The sequence below is a fragment of the Podarcis gaigeae genome (assembly GCF_964106915.1).
Source record: "Podarcis gaigeae genome assembly, chromosome: 10".
Taxonomy (NCBI): Eukaryota; Metazoa; Chordata; class Lepidosauria; order Squamata; family Lacertidae; genus Podarcis; species Podarcis gaigeae.
In genome coordinates, this window is record NC_139686.1 from 40,711,618 (window position 1) to 40,728,850 (window position 17,233).

Consider the following 17,233-nt stretch of genomic DNA (forward strand, 5'->3'; position numbering starts at 1 on the left):
TGTAAAATAGTTATAGCGATTTTACCTTGTTTTTGTTTGGTCAACTCCTTGAAACTTAACGTTTTAGTGAAAATGGAAGGAATACCACTTGCGAGGTTTTCTCAAAATGGATGCTTTGTGAATGTTAAAGTTTTATAGGAGTCTGATTGGAATCTCATAATGTTAGCCAAATAAGGAAAGACTGTGGCAATCCAGAGATAATGTGGGTTTGCTTGAATACGTTAAGGTTCTATTAGCAGGCCAAAAGCAATAACAACGTTAGGGTCAGTGAATATCAGAAAAGCAAGTATAATCACTTTGACAGTTTGATTTTGGTTTTCAACTCCAGTTGGCTTGGTAGCATCATAGAGATATGGTAATTAGTATCACCTGTTGAATCAGGTAGAAATTCTCTTTGCAGTATATTGGCTGGTTAAGTGTGTGGAGTCTTTTACTAATCTCTGAAATACAGATTTCAATTTAGTATGTATTAAAAATTTATGATGATGAAATGAATATGAGGAAAGCTTCTCTGTTGTGTTGCTTCAAGAGAGCTGAGGATGGCTTACATGCTGTGCATATCTTGCTTTTTTATTGTGCAAGGTGTATAATCAGTTGTGTCTCCTGAATAAAACCTGCCATTCTTCTGTTGACAGGTTGCAATCGGTTCAGAGAATTCATATGTGTACTATTTACAGAATAAATTACAGAGAGAAGAAACCAAAGAATAACTAAAACCTGTTAGGATGAAAAATGACAAGACTCTAAAGACTTGACTTTATTGTGATTCTTTATGCTGAAGAAATGGCTTTATTGATGAGGCTGCATTTTATTGGGTTAGATGTTAATCTATTTACAAGTACTAGAAAATCCAAACTTCATAGAACTACTTGTCACAAAACTAAAAAGTTGATACTGCAGTGCTAATGAAGTAATGATCATCACAAGATTATAGGTAACGGTACCTCATTGGCTAGCAATTACTGAACATTCTTGGTAGCATAATTTAACAATGTGGGCTTTGTCCGTGTTAAACTTCCTCTTCTGTCCCCTTAGACTAATGTCATTTAGCTTAATATCATAAAATTGGTTAGGCTATAATATCAGTAGGCATCTTGGAGGCTTTGTGAACATGTAGGTAGTTGAAAAGGAAAATCAGTGCTTTAATGGTGTGCTTGACTACATATGTTTGGGAGCAAATCCTAGCGCAATTTTCAAAGTATGCATAAAACTTTGGCCATAGGCTCATGTATGTGGTGAGGGAATCTCTGAAGAAGTTCCATATTGGGACTGGCAAAGAATAAAGAACTTGGTGTGTGGAAGGAATTGCTACTGTCTCTACTGGGTGTATTTTTTTTTTTGGTGTAGTGGGCCACAAGAATCACACAGGAATTATTTAGCATGCTTATCTGGCTGCAAGCCCCATTAAACACAGTGGAACTTACTTCTGAGTCAACATGTAAGCCACGGAAAACCAGAGTTCAGTAACTTTGTGCATGATATAATGTGACTGAAAATATTGTTAACTTTCCAAGGTATACTGCATCTGTCAAACTGTATCCCCCAAATAGGTTTTTAAATCTGGAATTTCATTGACTACTTAGAGCCCGTAATATGCTCTTAAACTTAAAACTTATTCATACTAAGGAAATGTCACTCAGCTGCTGTTAGGATCGTCTGTACTGTTAATGGAAACTGAAACTTGCTGCTGTCATTGCTGGGCAAAATATATATGGTGGCTGGATCAGTTTCTGTTGGTGCATACACATCATTTGTCAAGATTGAGTTCTGAATACACATGCTCAACAACATGATATGGTGCATAGAATCATAGAATTGTAGAGTTGCAATAAAAGCTATTTTACTTCTCTGTGTCAGCATTCAAAACAATTTTAAATGCAGCTATGTGATTTAGTGTTTTTAAGTAAGGGCCAGCCACGCTGGTTTAATGTGGAAAAACTTACCTATTATGGATCACTACTTTGTTTATTCTTTAGTCTTCTGTAGTGGTAACATGATTTTGGTTTAAAGAGAAGAATAAGTTTTGTATATTTGTGCAGAAAGAAGAAGCTGTTCAGTGTTATTCTCCTCTGATGTAAAATGAGAGTGAAAGATGGTTCAACACTGTTGTCAGTTGATAGCAGTTATTAATATTTTTGAATTTTGGTGACTTCCTAGGTAGGAAATTCTTCTGCAGAAGCCATTTTCCATATATTTACTGGTCTTTTGATGTCAAATCAAACATAACTGGCACAGAGTAGTAGCACTCTTTCTGAGATGAACTAGAATACAACTTCATCTCTTTCCAAAACTTGTATCTTCCTGTGTAAGAAATGTGTAATGACCTCCAAAACCTGTTGCCTTCTAAAGCTCATCTTCATATAGATTCAAAATATATACAGTGGTACCTCGGTTTAGATACGCTTCAGGTTACAGACTCCGCTAACCCAGAAATAGTACCTTGGGTTAAGAACTTTGCTTCAGGATGAGAACAGAATTCGTGCTCTGGCGGTGCGGCGGCAGCGGGAAGCCACATTAGCTAAAGTGGTGCCTCAGGTTAACAACAGTTTCAGGTTAAGAACAGACCTCTGGAAGGAATTAAGTACTTACCCGAGGTACCACTGTATTCATATGAACTGCATTTATGGTGTATGAACTTAATTTTCCATTTAAAAGCTGTTTTGATGCATGCTAAAATGCGTTGTTGGCTAGTGCTTCTGGCTGTGACTTTGTGCACATTGCTTTAGTTAGATACAACATTGCATTTCCAAATAGCTCAATACAGGTTACAAAAATAAAAGTACATTTAAGTTAGAAATGCTAGCCAGTGAATTGGAACAACGAATAAAATAATCACTGAACATGCCAAAAACAATCAACCGAACACTGAAGAAGATCATTTCTTTCCCTGAATGGACAAAGCATTCCAGAACAATAGGGCTTCAGCAGAAAAGGCCCTCTCCTCCCCTTGCTAACACTAAATTTATTTGGCATAGATAATGCATACAGAGCAGGGCTGGTCCCGTGGCTATGTGTGTCCCATTGTGTCATTAAATCTTAAAATGAGCACCTTGAATTGCACCAGAAGCACAAAGGCAGCTTTTGCACAGCACAAGTTGTTTGTGGGTGTGCCTTGCAACACCTGTTAGAAAGCAAACAGCCACTTTTGCATCAGATGAAGCTTCCAAGTCCTCTTTGAGGCAGCCCCATTTAAAGTGTACTGCATTAGACTAGGTTGGAAGCTACAAAAACATGGATCAGCATGGTAAGATAGGCATGCTAGCTTTCTTCTAACACAGCTTGAGAGAATCCCAATGGATAATTTTCTTCTTTGAACCACCCTCTTCACACATGCTGCAAGCAACCCACAAAGATGTTTTGTAAAAATCATGTGACTAGTGTGTTCATTGACAGGATAATGAACAGTCCGTTTGCACTAATTCCTGTTTAGTACTTCACAATCGAGAAGTAAGTTTAAAATAATAATGTAGAGGGTTGTAATTAGCAAGATGAGAAATTACAAGGCTTAGTTTAACGCTAAGTCAATAGAACCTGAAACAGATTCAGGATGGACTTGGAAAAGTGTCTTGAGGTGTTTGGCGGGAACTTTGGGTATGTTCCAGTGAAACGAAATGTCTTTAAATCCCATTGGTTTCAATAGGAGAAGTGAGCATTGACTTAAGTGTCTTCCACTAAAACCAGTAAATTGAACTCTGTTTGGGGCATTGAGTATGTTAACAGTAGTAGGCTGAGCCTTAAACCCACTTCTTTCCATTTGTCAGTTTTATCTTTCTAAAAAGTTCAGTTGTCAGTATTTTCAAAAACCAGTGGTTTATCAGTCATCAGTTAACTTGGTTTTATTGTGAGTTGACTTGAGCAGCTAGTATTAGGAAGATAGTATAGAAATTAAAACAATACAATAACTAAAACTGAGTGATAGAGTTGTATATTGATCCCCCCCCCTATTTTTTCCTTAGGATTTTGAAAGAAGTTATTTCGTAGTGCAGTGATACTAATTCAGTTGACCAGAGTTCATTATCAAGTAAGCTAAATGATTTTGCTTTTGGGTGGTATAATTTGAAGCAATGGACATAATTATATATGTATGCTCTCTTGTTAGGGTTTCAGCAGATCTTTTATTTGTTGTACAAGTAAATCAACTGGGGATAGTAACCCTTGATGCTAAATGTTATTAAGTATCAAGTCTAAGAAGCTTTTAACTACAGGGCACATAACTTGGCTAAGGTTGTGTAGATAAGCTACAGAGTATACTAGTGTGTGCTTGCAAGATTTTATGCCAACAGTACAAACATTGAGTTCTTGTTCTGTTGCTTTAGTTAGTTGTTGTTGTATTGGTTCAAGAGAATGAACTTGTTCATTGTGATACCTTTGGTGTAAAACATACAGAAATTGTGATGCTAGGAAAAAATTATTAATAGTGTATCACAGAAAGGTAGTTAGAGTAACCAAACATATATATATATGTTTCTCACCATAAGCTTGGGTACCATGTAAGTCTGCTGTGCGACCAGATGCATGTAAAAAGACAACTTGGAGATAATCACGTGACTGGTGAAGACCAGATTCCTTGTTCTGCCTGTTCTCTCAGTGTACTGTATAGCCATTTCTGCTAGTGGCAGTTGTTGTCTGTTTTTATGATTTTGACACTCATGAATCTATCAATATAAGAATAGATGTTGCCAAATTAGAAACCTTAATCATTGCTCTTGAACTTCTGACACCTGTACAGTTTGCCATTTTTTTAACATTGTAGTGGTAGCGCAGCATGAACCATTGAAGAAAGAGTCTGCATTAACTTTGAAAAAGTTCTAAATCCCTTAGTTAAAGCAAGTTTAATCTAAGTCACCAAAATATTTATAGGGACTGGAGGCTTCTTTTAATATTGTTTATCTTCAGGTTTTAGTATTTTTTTCCTGGTGAGTGTGGTCTGCCCTCTGGTGAGAGTGATTACCAATCAGCCTTCCAACTTTGACAGTGCAGTGGTGGGTGAGGATCCCTGTCCTCTGCTCCCATACTTGGGATTGGACCAAGCCAGTATCCCCCTTTGCTGACCTTAGGAGTGACAAAGACTGGTAGGAGGGGGTCTTCCTTGGGTGCTTGAGGTATCTTCAAGCAGCAGTGTCCAAGTTAACTCCCTGCCTTCCTAATCCTTGGTGGGTGAGTGACTGAAATTTTTGGCTTGGTCAGCAAGGCCAACCAAAAATGGTCTATTCTCTGCTTATCCCTATTGTCTTAAAAATGCAAGTTGTGCAGAGAGCCCTTTCCCCAATATGTAATATTTTTGTGATGTTTGAATGGTTTATGTGAATTTTGGTTCCTTTAGAAGAAGAAAAAAAGAAATTACTGTTTTTGTGTGTTGAGGTTGACTGCATGTGAGTATAGAGCTTTCCTGTTCGGTGTAGTCTTAAAGCTCAACTGTAATTCTAATTTTAATGGAGGCATAGCTTTTGGGAATGTGCTTTGGGAATGTGCTCTTGGGAATTTTTATTGTTTTTAAACATTATTAATATTTAAACTCAAGAATTTAACAGATATTTTGTATTTACTTATATAAAATACTTAGAAGTAAAATTTATATTTCTATATTGCAGTACAACTTACATCCCAATTTATTTGTGCTTTGGTTAAAAAAAGGGCAGAATCCAACCAAATGTTTAGCACTTTCTAGTGATAGTGATTCAAGGAAGATATCCAAGAATGCTCCCATTTGAATCAGAGGAATATAAAGGTACTTTTAAAAGTACGTTTGGCTCACCACTTACACAAGGGCTTGGTTCCTGGGATCCCATGCACAAAGGCAGAAATGCACAAAGTCTGGAACTCCTGGAACTGCTTCTCCCCGCAAGGCTGAGCGCTGCTTACCTGGATCTGGGGAGGTTGCTGGAGTGCCCTGGGAGCTCGCTCCCACATCCTACCCGGAGTCTGATAAGCAAGGAAAACCTGCTGGGTGCGTGGGTGGGGGAAAAACAAATAAATGGGGAATGGCGGGTTTCTTTCTTTCTTTCTTTCTTCCTTCCTTCCTTCCTTCCTTCCTTCCTTCCTTCCTTCCTTCACCCTCCCCCCACAAGGTGTGATTGCATTGTAAAGTGAGCATAAGTTGCAGGTGTACTCTATTATTTGTGTCAATTATACCTATTTGATTTTAGGGCTACTTAAAATTCTGGCTTGGAGAATTGGAGAAACCTAAACCTCATTACCACATTGCTGGGACTGGCTCTTTGGTATAAATGGTAACTTACAGGATGTTTGTTGAAATCTACCGTAGGTCTTTCTCCAAGCCTCTTGTGAAGTCACATGCAGTGGCTGTGTTCACAGAATTTTTAAGTCAGAATGTGAGATGTTTTAAGTTTAACTTGTGATGTTTCCTTATTTGGAAGTTTTTAATCATAATTCCTGGTTCATGTGCAGTGAAAATCTATGGTTCATTGCAACTTCCTGGTTTGCGTGAAGGAATAAAAAAAGCAGGAAAGGTATGCATATTCTGATTTAATAAAATCCTGGTTTAATATGTATTTGTGGCTGGTATTCTTTTGCTATTGACTTTTCATATTGTGTGTGTGCATTCATGGATGCATGCATGTTGCAGGGTTGTGTGGGGAGAGCCACAAAATGTATATCTGATTTAGTTCATCTCAGTTCGTTTGTAGAGTATCACATGCTCTAGGGGAACATCTTCCTGAAGTGGGAATCTGGAACTTGCAACATGCCTTAGCATAGCTTAACATGAGAATGGGTAGTATACATCTCCAAAACTACTTTATGCCGAAGATGGATTTATGTGTTCAGGAGAAAAAGTTACATTTATATTCTTATAGCTGAAGTTTTTGACAGATATTTCACAGCATTTCGCTGCTTGTTTACTGTTAGTGCTTTTGAAATGGACATTTCTAGAGGAAAGACAATACATTAGAGTGGTAAATTGTATTCTGGTGATATGTGTTGGTGTGGTAACAGAAGTAAGGTTCAACTGGCCAGTGTTAGAAATTAGCCAGATGCCAGGCATGTTTTGCAACTGGTGCAGGTTCAGTTGTGACCATGTGGAGATCTCTGGCTGCCAGGTTGGTGACTGAAATCTCCATCTGGCTGGCCCTTCAATCTTTCTTAAGCAGGTAAGCAGAATTGCTTATTTATTGTCATGGGTAGGCAAACTAAGGCCTTGGGGCTGGATCTGGCCCAATCGCCTTCTAAATCCATCCCGCAGACAACCCGGGAATCAGCGTGTTTTTACTTGAGTATAATGTGTGCTTTTATTCAAAATGCATCTCTGGGTTATTTGTGGGGCATAGGAATTCTTTCATCCCCCAATATATATATAGAGAGAGAGAGAGCGCGCGCAGCCCCCACAAAGTCTGAGGGACGGAGGACAATCCCCCTACTGAAAAAAGTTTGCTGACCCCTGTTTATTGTATTTATATCCCACCTTTTTGTCCAAGGAGTGCATGGCTCACCTCCCTTCTCAGTTAATCCCTACAATCCCTGTGAGGTAGGATAAGAGACTGTGACTGGCCCAGGGTCACCCAGTGAGATTCATGACTGAGTGGATATTTGAACTCTGATCTCCCAGGTCCTAGGCTGCCACACTAACCCAGGGCTGAAACTAGTCAAAGACCCAGTTTGGCACACACACCCGTGCACATTTACTTATATACACAGGTTGTCCCCCCCCCCCCAATAGCTACGGCTCTGCTCTAACCATTACACAACACTGGCTTCCTAGAGTACTTCTGCTATGGGACAGGTATCTAAATTAAGTAGGTAAATATGGGGAAAGCAAAATGTCATTTAGAGAAGGATCTGAAATATTTTCCTTGAAGCTTAAATTTGTTTTATTCTGTATTTTATTTGATGGTTTAATGTCTTGTAAACCACTTTGAGATTTTTTTCTTTAAAATATAAAGAGGTATAGAAATAACATAACAATAAATTCCATTGGGGAAGAAATGGTGCTTAGACATACTGTTCTGGCATCCACAACCTAGGTTTAAGGTGTTATTGGGCGATTAGTTTCTAACACTGCACTTGGCCTACACCCTTGATAAGGAAAAACGGTATAGATGAATATACTAGTGTGAAGACTGCACGTATCTTTTTGCACATACGCAAGATAATCTGCTGCTTGTCTGTCATTGTAATAGACAGCTTGTATGGTTATAAGGGACACATTTTTCTCTACATGTATGTAAACTAGCCCTAAATTGTTTCAGATGTGGTTTACAAAAAAATAAATCACTTTACCTCTGTCCTTTGGTTAGGGATAGTTTATAGGCAAAGTTTTCATCACTTTTGTTTAGTATTGCGGACTAAATCTATACAAAATTTGTTATTCAGAATTCACTATAGTAATAAGACAAAAGTACACATGAGAGAGAGAATCAAGAAGTTATTAGCATCTTTTGAATGAAAATGACTATTTTTCATTGAAGGTAGACTGTTAAGTGTTGTGGACTCATTCCTGCTTTATTATTGTTTAGAGACAATTTAGTTTTCCTGTTTGAGTTCGTTTATCTATTGAGTACATAGTTCAACATACGAAACTGTGGAAGGATATTAGGAAATGTAGAGTTACAGGCAGATAGCACTAACTTAAAGGGTCACAACTTCATTTGCATTGTGTACATAAACTGCCACATCATTCCATGCAAATGCATGAAATCCTTATTAGCATAACTCTGTTTATCTGTTTTTTTTATTTTTCTTAACTATAAAAAGGCAAACTCTAGTAGAGCTGCAAAACAGTAGGGCTCCTAGTAAGCAGTGCAAGGTCTGATGCTATCTGGTGGGCGGAGACATTCCAGATTCTCATGTATTGCCGGATACATTCCTGAAATGACAGTCAGTGGAAAATGTGGCATAGAATGGAGGCTTTCCTCAGCTGTCACCTTCTTATAGTCTGTTAGTGTATTGTTAGAACAATAAAGCAATATGACTGGTTCATATTTATAACAAAATGTTATCCATGAATATCAAGAATGTGCTTATTTCACAATAACTTGATTATATAAATATAGTTATTCTGAGCATTGCTAGCAAATATAGTTTCTTAAAGTCTGAGAATTCATCTAGGAAGTATTGTATATGCCAAAAAGTTCAATGTCACCCTGTATAAAAGAAGGAAGATAAGGCATAGACTAGATAAGCTTCAGTAGAACAAAATTCACTGATAGAGGTTCATTGCTGCTGGTTTATTTTGCCACTAGTGTGATGTGTAAGTCTATAATGTAGTACTCTGTCCCACAGAGTAAGCATTTGCAGTGCAGCACGAGTATACAGAGATCTGACTCTGCAGTCTTATACATGTTTACTCATAAGTAAGCCCTAGTAAGTTCAATGGGACATAGTTTCCCAGAAAATTATTGTGGGATTACACCTAAATACATTTATAAGTACAAAGAAACTTAAGAGTAGCGAGCAAAATAAGATAAGGTTTTGTTTTCCTGTACTGTATATGCTTACCCAAGCAGTTGTTGGCTGTATTAATGCTTGTAGGTTATTCTAATTACACCCTTGCAGTTAGAGTTGCTCACCTGGGGGCCAGGGCATATAATATTGCTTCTGGTTAAGTAGTTTGCCAGATTCACTGCCTTGTGATACATAGATTAGGTATGCATTGGTGAAAATGCTGGTAGTGTTGTACTTCTGTGAGACTTATTTTAATAGAATAAACTTGAATTGGGTTTTCAAAAGGTTCTGTAACTGTCAAATGGAAAACTGATTGCTACATCTTGATCGGTAGAAAAAGGCATTTTAGTATGTTCCAAACAAATAGCAGATAGCAGGTTTCAAATAGCTTGCAACATCAGCCTATACAAGAACATGAAAGAGAAGAGTAGCAAGGCATGAGCCAGCTTATACTTTTTCATTATAAAACCTTCAATACAGTGTAAGTTCACTAACACTGGTTTCTTTTCTGTAATTATTACTGTCTATATATCTTAGAACTGTGCACTGTTTGCAATTTACTTAGATAAAAATTATAACATGTTATGTGACTAATTCTGTTGCTGTAATGACTTATCTCCTGTAACAACGATTTGAAATACTAACAGAACAATCCTAAATTTGTTTAGTGTGTGTGTGTGTCTCCCTCTCCTTCAGTCTGAGGTGGAGTAAGCCATACATCCTGAGGAGCTGGTGACATCATCTGGACATGACTGAGCTAACCGAAAACCAGTGTTCAAAACTCCTATTGTTCTAGGCGCATTTTGCGACAGAGAAGTTCATTAGCATGAGCAGTTTCTGAGCTCTGGGCGCAGCACTGTGCCTAAGATTTCAGATTATAACTACAGAGTGGAAGGAAAGGTGGACTTTTTTCTGCCTTACCACTTCCAGCTACTGTCTGAATACTGGAGAAAAGACCCACTTAAGAATATTAGGGGGGTAAGCAGGGAAAGGACTAGACCATGTGAAAAATTAACATAATATTTTAACTGCAGTTCATTCATTTTCAGCTTTGTATTCTTGTTATAAAAAGAATGTCTAGATATTATGTTGTTGTGTCCATAACCTTGGATTAAAGTGCCACTTAGCTCCTAGCTTTCATATCTCTGTTTCTAACACTGCCTAAAACTCTTCATAAAGCACCAGAAAATTTGTATCCATGCAAATGAAAACCTTCCTCAAATGGAGCACCCCACTGAGCTTGAGTCAGGTGTCCCAGAGTACAAAAAGAGACTTGAAAATATGTTTCAAAGTCCACATGGCATGCTGGGCCTAGGACTTGGACAGAAAAAAGTAGGCCTACAATGGGTTCTAAAGCATGATCTCATTAAGGAAGAGTTAGAAATAATGACCAGGATCCTTTTCCAATTTTACAAAAATCTGCTGTGGGGTGGTCCACAGTCCCAAAATGTCACATAGAAGGAATGTATGCTTGCTAACATTTACAACCACAGCCAATGAATCTGGGCCTAAACACAAGGTGGCCATTAATACCCTTTTTGCAGTTGCAATATAACTTCTGAATCTGGCTGAAAGATTGCTTCTGCCAAGGTATTCATATGATGGGGTCCAAGATTCATTAGAAAATTCAGACTAAACGCCATACCTTTTTTGAACTCCAACTTAAATTTAACTACCCAAGATGTAGAGAAGACTGTAGCTGAAGCTGGTGCCAAGGGAGAGGATTTGGAATGTAATTGCTCAATTTGCTTGCTACTTCCTCAAAGCAGACATACTTCAAAAGGTGAGAACAGTAGATGATGTAAAGTTGCAGGCAATTTGTGTGTGTGTGTGTGTACCATGATTCAAGCAGTGACATGCTCCAGCAATGAAGACACTTCACATAGTATGCAAAGTAACTCAGAAAGGTAGGAATCATGAGATTATCCATTCAAGCTCATCATTTATGATAGCATTCTGTATACCAGAACGTCCCACTCCATATACCATAATGACCCATAAGAAGGGTGAATGAAGAATAAGTACTGTTGCTCATCTCAAACCCAGGTGGGTTGGATGGGTGGATGAAGATGACGGTGGGGAAGAAGAGAACCTAGATCACTGACTCACAGACTTCTAGGCTAAAAAGTTCTGTTTCCTCAAAGACCCAGTATGCAAGGAGCAAAGTCAGGTGCAGGAAAGTTCAGTCTAAGGATAGCAAAAGAAGTTATGAGGCCACACCAAGATGCTGAGAACACAAATTCTGGTGCTCAGAAAGAATAATTAGCACAGTGATTTTATGCCATTTTCAGTTAAGATAAGTAAGACAGATATTTTAACATAAATAAGTGGGTCACAAGGTCAGTTAACAAACCCTTCTGCTTGCTGGGTGTGGGGAGTAGTAATGAGGTATTACTGCCTTTTACAGTTTGCCACAGCAAAAGTACCTTTGTCCATTCGCATGGATTTCCTGACCTGAGACCTTTCCTGGTATGGAAGGGAGGAGTTCTTGATGTTTTGTTTGTTAGTGGTTTTGAAGAGTTTGTTCCTTGGGCTGGGGGAATGGAACAGATCAGGGAGTTAGTGTCTCAGGATGACTAGATGACACATATATTGAATGGCACTTTGTTATGATAGTGGAAGGAATTAGTGTCTAGGCACGGAGGTGAGACTTTCAAAAAAGGAACTAGTGTTTCTCCATGAATTGAACCCCAGATCTCTCAAACTGGAGGAAACAAAATCTTGTATTCTGTATGTTTGTTGAATGCTACACCACTCTGGTATAGGGATTGTTTAATGGATAAATTTTATATTTAGAGATTGAAAAAAATGCCCTAACCACTGACCCATTGGTTTTAGTCAGTGGAGGGGAAAACATGTCCCAGCTTCAAACTGGTTTGAGACTGATTCGTGGATATATTGGAGGAATGAGGGGGCTTAATTCCAGTGGATTGAAAGCTGCCCACATAACTCCCATTGAGCACCCGGTTTTGACTACTACTGCTGCTGGCTGTAACACCGCTATCAGTAGATTTACACCAGCTGTGGAGAACTTTAGGTGCTAGATGTTGCTGAACTACAACTCTCATAATCGTTGGCCAACAAGTAGAGGGCTAAAGGTTCTTCACACCTGATCAACTGACAACTTTAAACACAATTTTGAAATAACATTACTCCTCGAAGGAATTGGTGCCTTTTTTTTTGGCAATTATTGTTGTGTCTAGTACAGGTACATCCTATCTGGAAATTCATCTGGTGTGTTGCAGTGGGAATTGCTAGTGAACACACATGTTCATATTGCTATTTAGACTAGATAATAAATAATTATAATTGTTTAATATTTTCAGAATTCTGTGACTGCCCAGATTCATCTGAAAATATAAATCAAACAGTTGAGACAAACTCTTAGAATCTTTCATTTTACAACAGAACACTGTGATCTTAGCATGCAAGTTACAACAAATAACCTCTCCTTTGAATATAATATATATAGATTTAGGTCACATTAACTGCCCCCTTTAATTGAAAATACCAATTGGGGCTACTGGCCTCCATCATGGAAATCCAATTTTCTCCTTCTTTGTTCCCAGTATTTACTTGTGTATTTTTCATGACCAGCTGATAGTACTAAGGCTGCAAGTTTAAACACACTTAACCTGTGAATAAGTTCCACTAAATTCAATGAGGCTTATTTGAGTTGATGCACACAGAATTGCTCTGGTCATTTTTTTAAGGAAGTGTGCATACTCCTCTTTGATTAAAATCAGGGTTGAAAAGTGTTTTTATTTATATCTTTTATCTTACGTTTTATAAACTCTGAACTATGTTTGAATGAAGATTACATTATTAACTGCTTCAAGAGGTCCATTTACTGTCTGAGTTCAAATCATGTGAAATGGTAAGATGTTAAGAGTTTATATTTTCTTGAGTAAAAGACGCTTCCATCAGCACACTTGTATGTAGTTCCCCTTTTAGATTGTCTAGCCAGAAGCTTGGAGTTGGACTATTTAAGGTTTGAGGGAAAATAGGATTTCATGCAATATTGTCTTGATACATTTTGAAATGGGTATTTGCATTTTTAAGAAATAATATTCTCAATGTACTAGACGACTTTTGTCTGCTTGGCTGTTTACTTTTCAGCTGCATCTAGTATATCTATAAATGCTAATCCTTAACATTTGAACTATTGGTGCTGCCTCCCCAAAAAGGTTGCTCCATTTTTGTTTTTGTTTTGTTCTTTGCAGATAGTTGACTAACCAGTACAGTGAATCAGTTAGCAGTTAAAATGTAACCGGAAATAATTGCCTAATTTTTGTGGTGTATGATATCAACCTCTGTTCCTGTTCTCCTTTTTCTTAAGTGTACGAATGTCCCTAAATAGATCAGAACTAAGTTGCCTCTTCTGTCACTAACGACCAGAATTACAGAAGCCTTGTTTAGAATTTATGAAATACTGTTGGTTAATAATGTCATTTGCAACCACATAGAGCAGAATCAAATAATGTTATCTATTTGAAACAAGCAAAACCCATGGAGTTAAGTTTGCAAGTATTGTGTGGGATCCAAACGTGTGGGGTTTTTAAATTGCTCTTTAGGGTTCAGTTGGGGGGTTAAGGACCTAATGTGGGAAAGAGATTGTTATACCATAGCTCCTTGTCTTCAAAATCTTATACAAGTTGAGTTTCTGTATTATGTGAAAATTAGTAATGCTGTAGCGTTTTTGTAGAAATGGTTTTGTCATACAAATGGAACATTGAATCCCTGCCATTTATTGTATATTAAATGCTTAAGACTGGATCTACTTGTGTTTGAATTTGGAAAGCAGTATGACAGAGCATTTGCACTGTAGGTTGTTTATTTTCACTTGTTAAAAAGAATACCACCATATGTATAAGTACTTCATATATCTTCCATAAGTAAGCTTGGGATTGTTAACTCAAAATCAGATCTGATCAAACTTTATCCCTTTAACTTGGCTTCATTTTGGCCATAAAAAGCAAATCCAAATAAAAAGCATGTTAACATTTTTTACATTCCTTAAAAAGGAAGCAAAACAATAATGAGTTCTGAATGAGAGAACTTTCCCGTCTTCTGAAGTACAAATGGAGTAGTTGCTAATGATTGGCTTGCTATCTTGATATGTTTTAGCCATGTGATTTTTCTAATTTTTGAACACAAAATTAAGACTTTCTGTCTTTATAGAGTAACCATTGTTCTCATATAAGTAGCATGCTCTTAATTTTGAATATTAAATGCAATTTGCCATTTTTTGTTGAGATATTTAATTGTACTGGATATTTTAAAAACATCTGTAGGCTGCCTTCCATAAAGACTGTTTACAACCTTAAAAGGCAATCTAATAAACAAAATTTAAAGCCAGTAAATACACATTACAGTAAATACAAATTAAAATACAACCATACGTTCAGTAGGTAGAACAGTTCTCAAAGCCTCAGTAACTCCTTAAGGCTAGATGAATGCATGCGTCTTCAGGAGGCACCAGTACTCTACAATGTAGGCTCTAGCCTTATTTCCAAGTGGACATGGTTCCATAAACTGAGTGCTAACACAGAAAATGCCCTGCCCCTGCCTGCTCTAGTTGTGGGACATCTGACAAGGTCCCTCCTGAGATTTTAGTAGCTGGGCTAGTCTGTATGGGCATAGGTGTTCCCTTGGGTAACTAGGTTGCATGTTGTTCATGGCTTTAATTCGTCAACAGAATTTTAAACTTGACCCAGCAACAAATTGATTCCTAGTGCTACTCTATCAGCGGATAAGTTACTTTAACATAGTGTGCTCCACATAGATCACATGACAGTAGTCCAGCTTTGAGGTTGCCAACACATGGATAATTGTGGCCCAGACATCCCTGTCTAGCAGCTCTTATTTGGTGCACCAGCTGAAACTGGAAAAAGACTTTTGGGCACTGCAGACACTTGTGCCTCCGATAACATGGTTCAGTGAGCACTTTGGACTCCTCCCTTGTGCCACAATGTATCATTTGCTGTCTTATAACAGGGAGCATTTCCTGTACCATGTAAAATGTACAAGGTGTCCACACTTCCTCTTGCATGTGCATTCACCACTTGCAGCAAGCATGCAGGCCACAAACACCACACACTATACAGCCACACATATGTCTCTTCTCTCTGCCCAAGTGTATCCCTCTGTCTCTCTCATGCCTGTACTGCCTAATCCCCCATTCAGAAAACACCCTACATGGATGAAGGAAGCACCTTCCATTTCCCAAAGAAACAAAAAATGCCCCTGGCAATTTAAAAGAAATGGGCACTGGATTGCATGAATGGACATTGGATTGACAATCCCTATATTGGACTATAAGAATTGTGAACCTAAACAGCGTAAATTGTCTGAATTGATATTCTCTACTTTTTTCCTGAATATATTGTTTTAATAATCTCTTTAAAAGTTCAGGAGCCTCTGCACAAATGGCAGCGTAAACAATGTATGCCTATTTTAAGGTCCTAAAGACTAATTTGGCTGTGGTATAGTTGAGGGAAATTTAAAGTTGTATATTCTGTCATAGGAATTAATATGAGAGCCTCAGTAAAGTTTTATTTCAGAGCTGGGTCATTGCCCTTGAATACCCAAAAATGTTTGTTTTGGTTAGAGTAAATCCGTTTTCTTACAATACTATCAACCACATAGGCTGTTTCTGCTTGAGAGATTGTGTATTTATCACTTGTCATTCCCCTCAGTTCAAAATATCTTTGGATGTTAAGGCATCACTCTCCTGTACCATAAATTTCAAGTGCAACCTTGGAGACTGGTAGTAAACATATTCTTCATTGAATTGTAGGGTGGGAGTCTATTTCATTGCTTACAAGCATTAATTGACCCTCAGTCCAAGTTGCAAATAAGCATTGTTTTTTATGCTAAACCAGAACAGCAACTCGTAGCTTGGAAATAGATGGGCTTCCAAACTACCCAGCTTTATGTACTTTTTTATAATTATGAAGAGTAGTTTCAAATTGTTTCCTGTTTCTGACAAACTAATAATGGAAATAGATCCATTTGAAAAGAGCTCTTAAGTTATTGCTGCAGACAGAGAATGTTCAATAGCAGGTGGTCATACAGTAAAAAGGCATCTGAAAGGTAGAAACAATTCTAAACTTGACACATGAAACTAAAAGTGTTCAATTTGATACTATGAGCACATAATTTTCTTCATTATATTTTTGTATTCATTCCAGTCGTCTTCTCAGTGACATTTTAGTGTAATGATGAGTTTTTCTGATTGCTGGTAGTATGTGACAGGGGACCTTCATGCTGACTGAGAATTTGAACTAAGTTTCTAGATCAAAAGACGCTTTAGCCTAGGGCTTTGTGAGCCTTTTTCCAGTTGAGGATTACATTCCCTTGAGGAGCGTCTTTTGGGGGTTCCAGGCTAGCAGTGGCTAGGGCACAAACTGGTGGTGACTGAGTTTTCTCTCTTTTCCTTTCTCTGCTGGACTCCACAGTGCCCACTCTCCCCTCCATGTCATCTTATCTTTCTGTTACCCCATCTCCATCTCTTTGTTTTGGGCCTTTCTCCATTCCCCCTTCCATATTAATGCAGATGGGAAATGGATCATTTGTCAAATGCTTCTCCTTTTCAGTACACTTTACTTTTGTATTTCTGTCTACTCTCCTTTCCTTTCCTAGTTTCTCCTACTCTGTTGGTCATTGCAAGGCTCTTTTTGGCCTTGGGCTTATCTAACAGCCACACCTCCCCCCCCCTCCTCCTTTGTTTCAAAAAGAATCAATTTCCAGAGGGATGGCTAAGAGAGCAAGAGTGAGACTGCTGCACCTGAAGGACTGCATAAAAGGCTTGGGGGCCTTAGCTTCCTCATCA

General features: G+C 38.0%; 1 protein-coding gene and 1 long non-coding RNA gene across 8 annotated transcripts in view; one reads left to right on the top strand and one right to left on the bottom strand.

Moving 5' to 3' along the window:
- Positions 1–1,538, bottom strand: part of LOC310825719 — a 35,772-nt gene extending 34,234 nt beyond the window's left edge. Inside the window, exon 1 of the long non-coding RNA XR_014555482.1 lies at positions 26–1,538. This is a non-coding gene — a long non-coding RNA (uncharacterized lncRNA). The remainder of the gene's footprint in view (positions 1–25) is intronic.
- The window catches only part of PPP1R12A (protein phosphatase 1 regulatory subunit 12A), a 91,525-nt gene that overhangs the window by 1,382 nt on the left and 72,910 nt on the right, over positions 1–17,233 (top strand). The window lies entirely within an intron of this gene.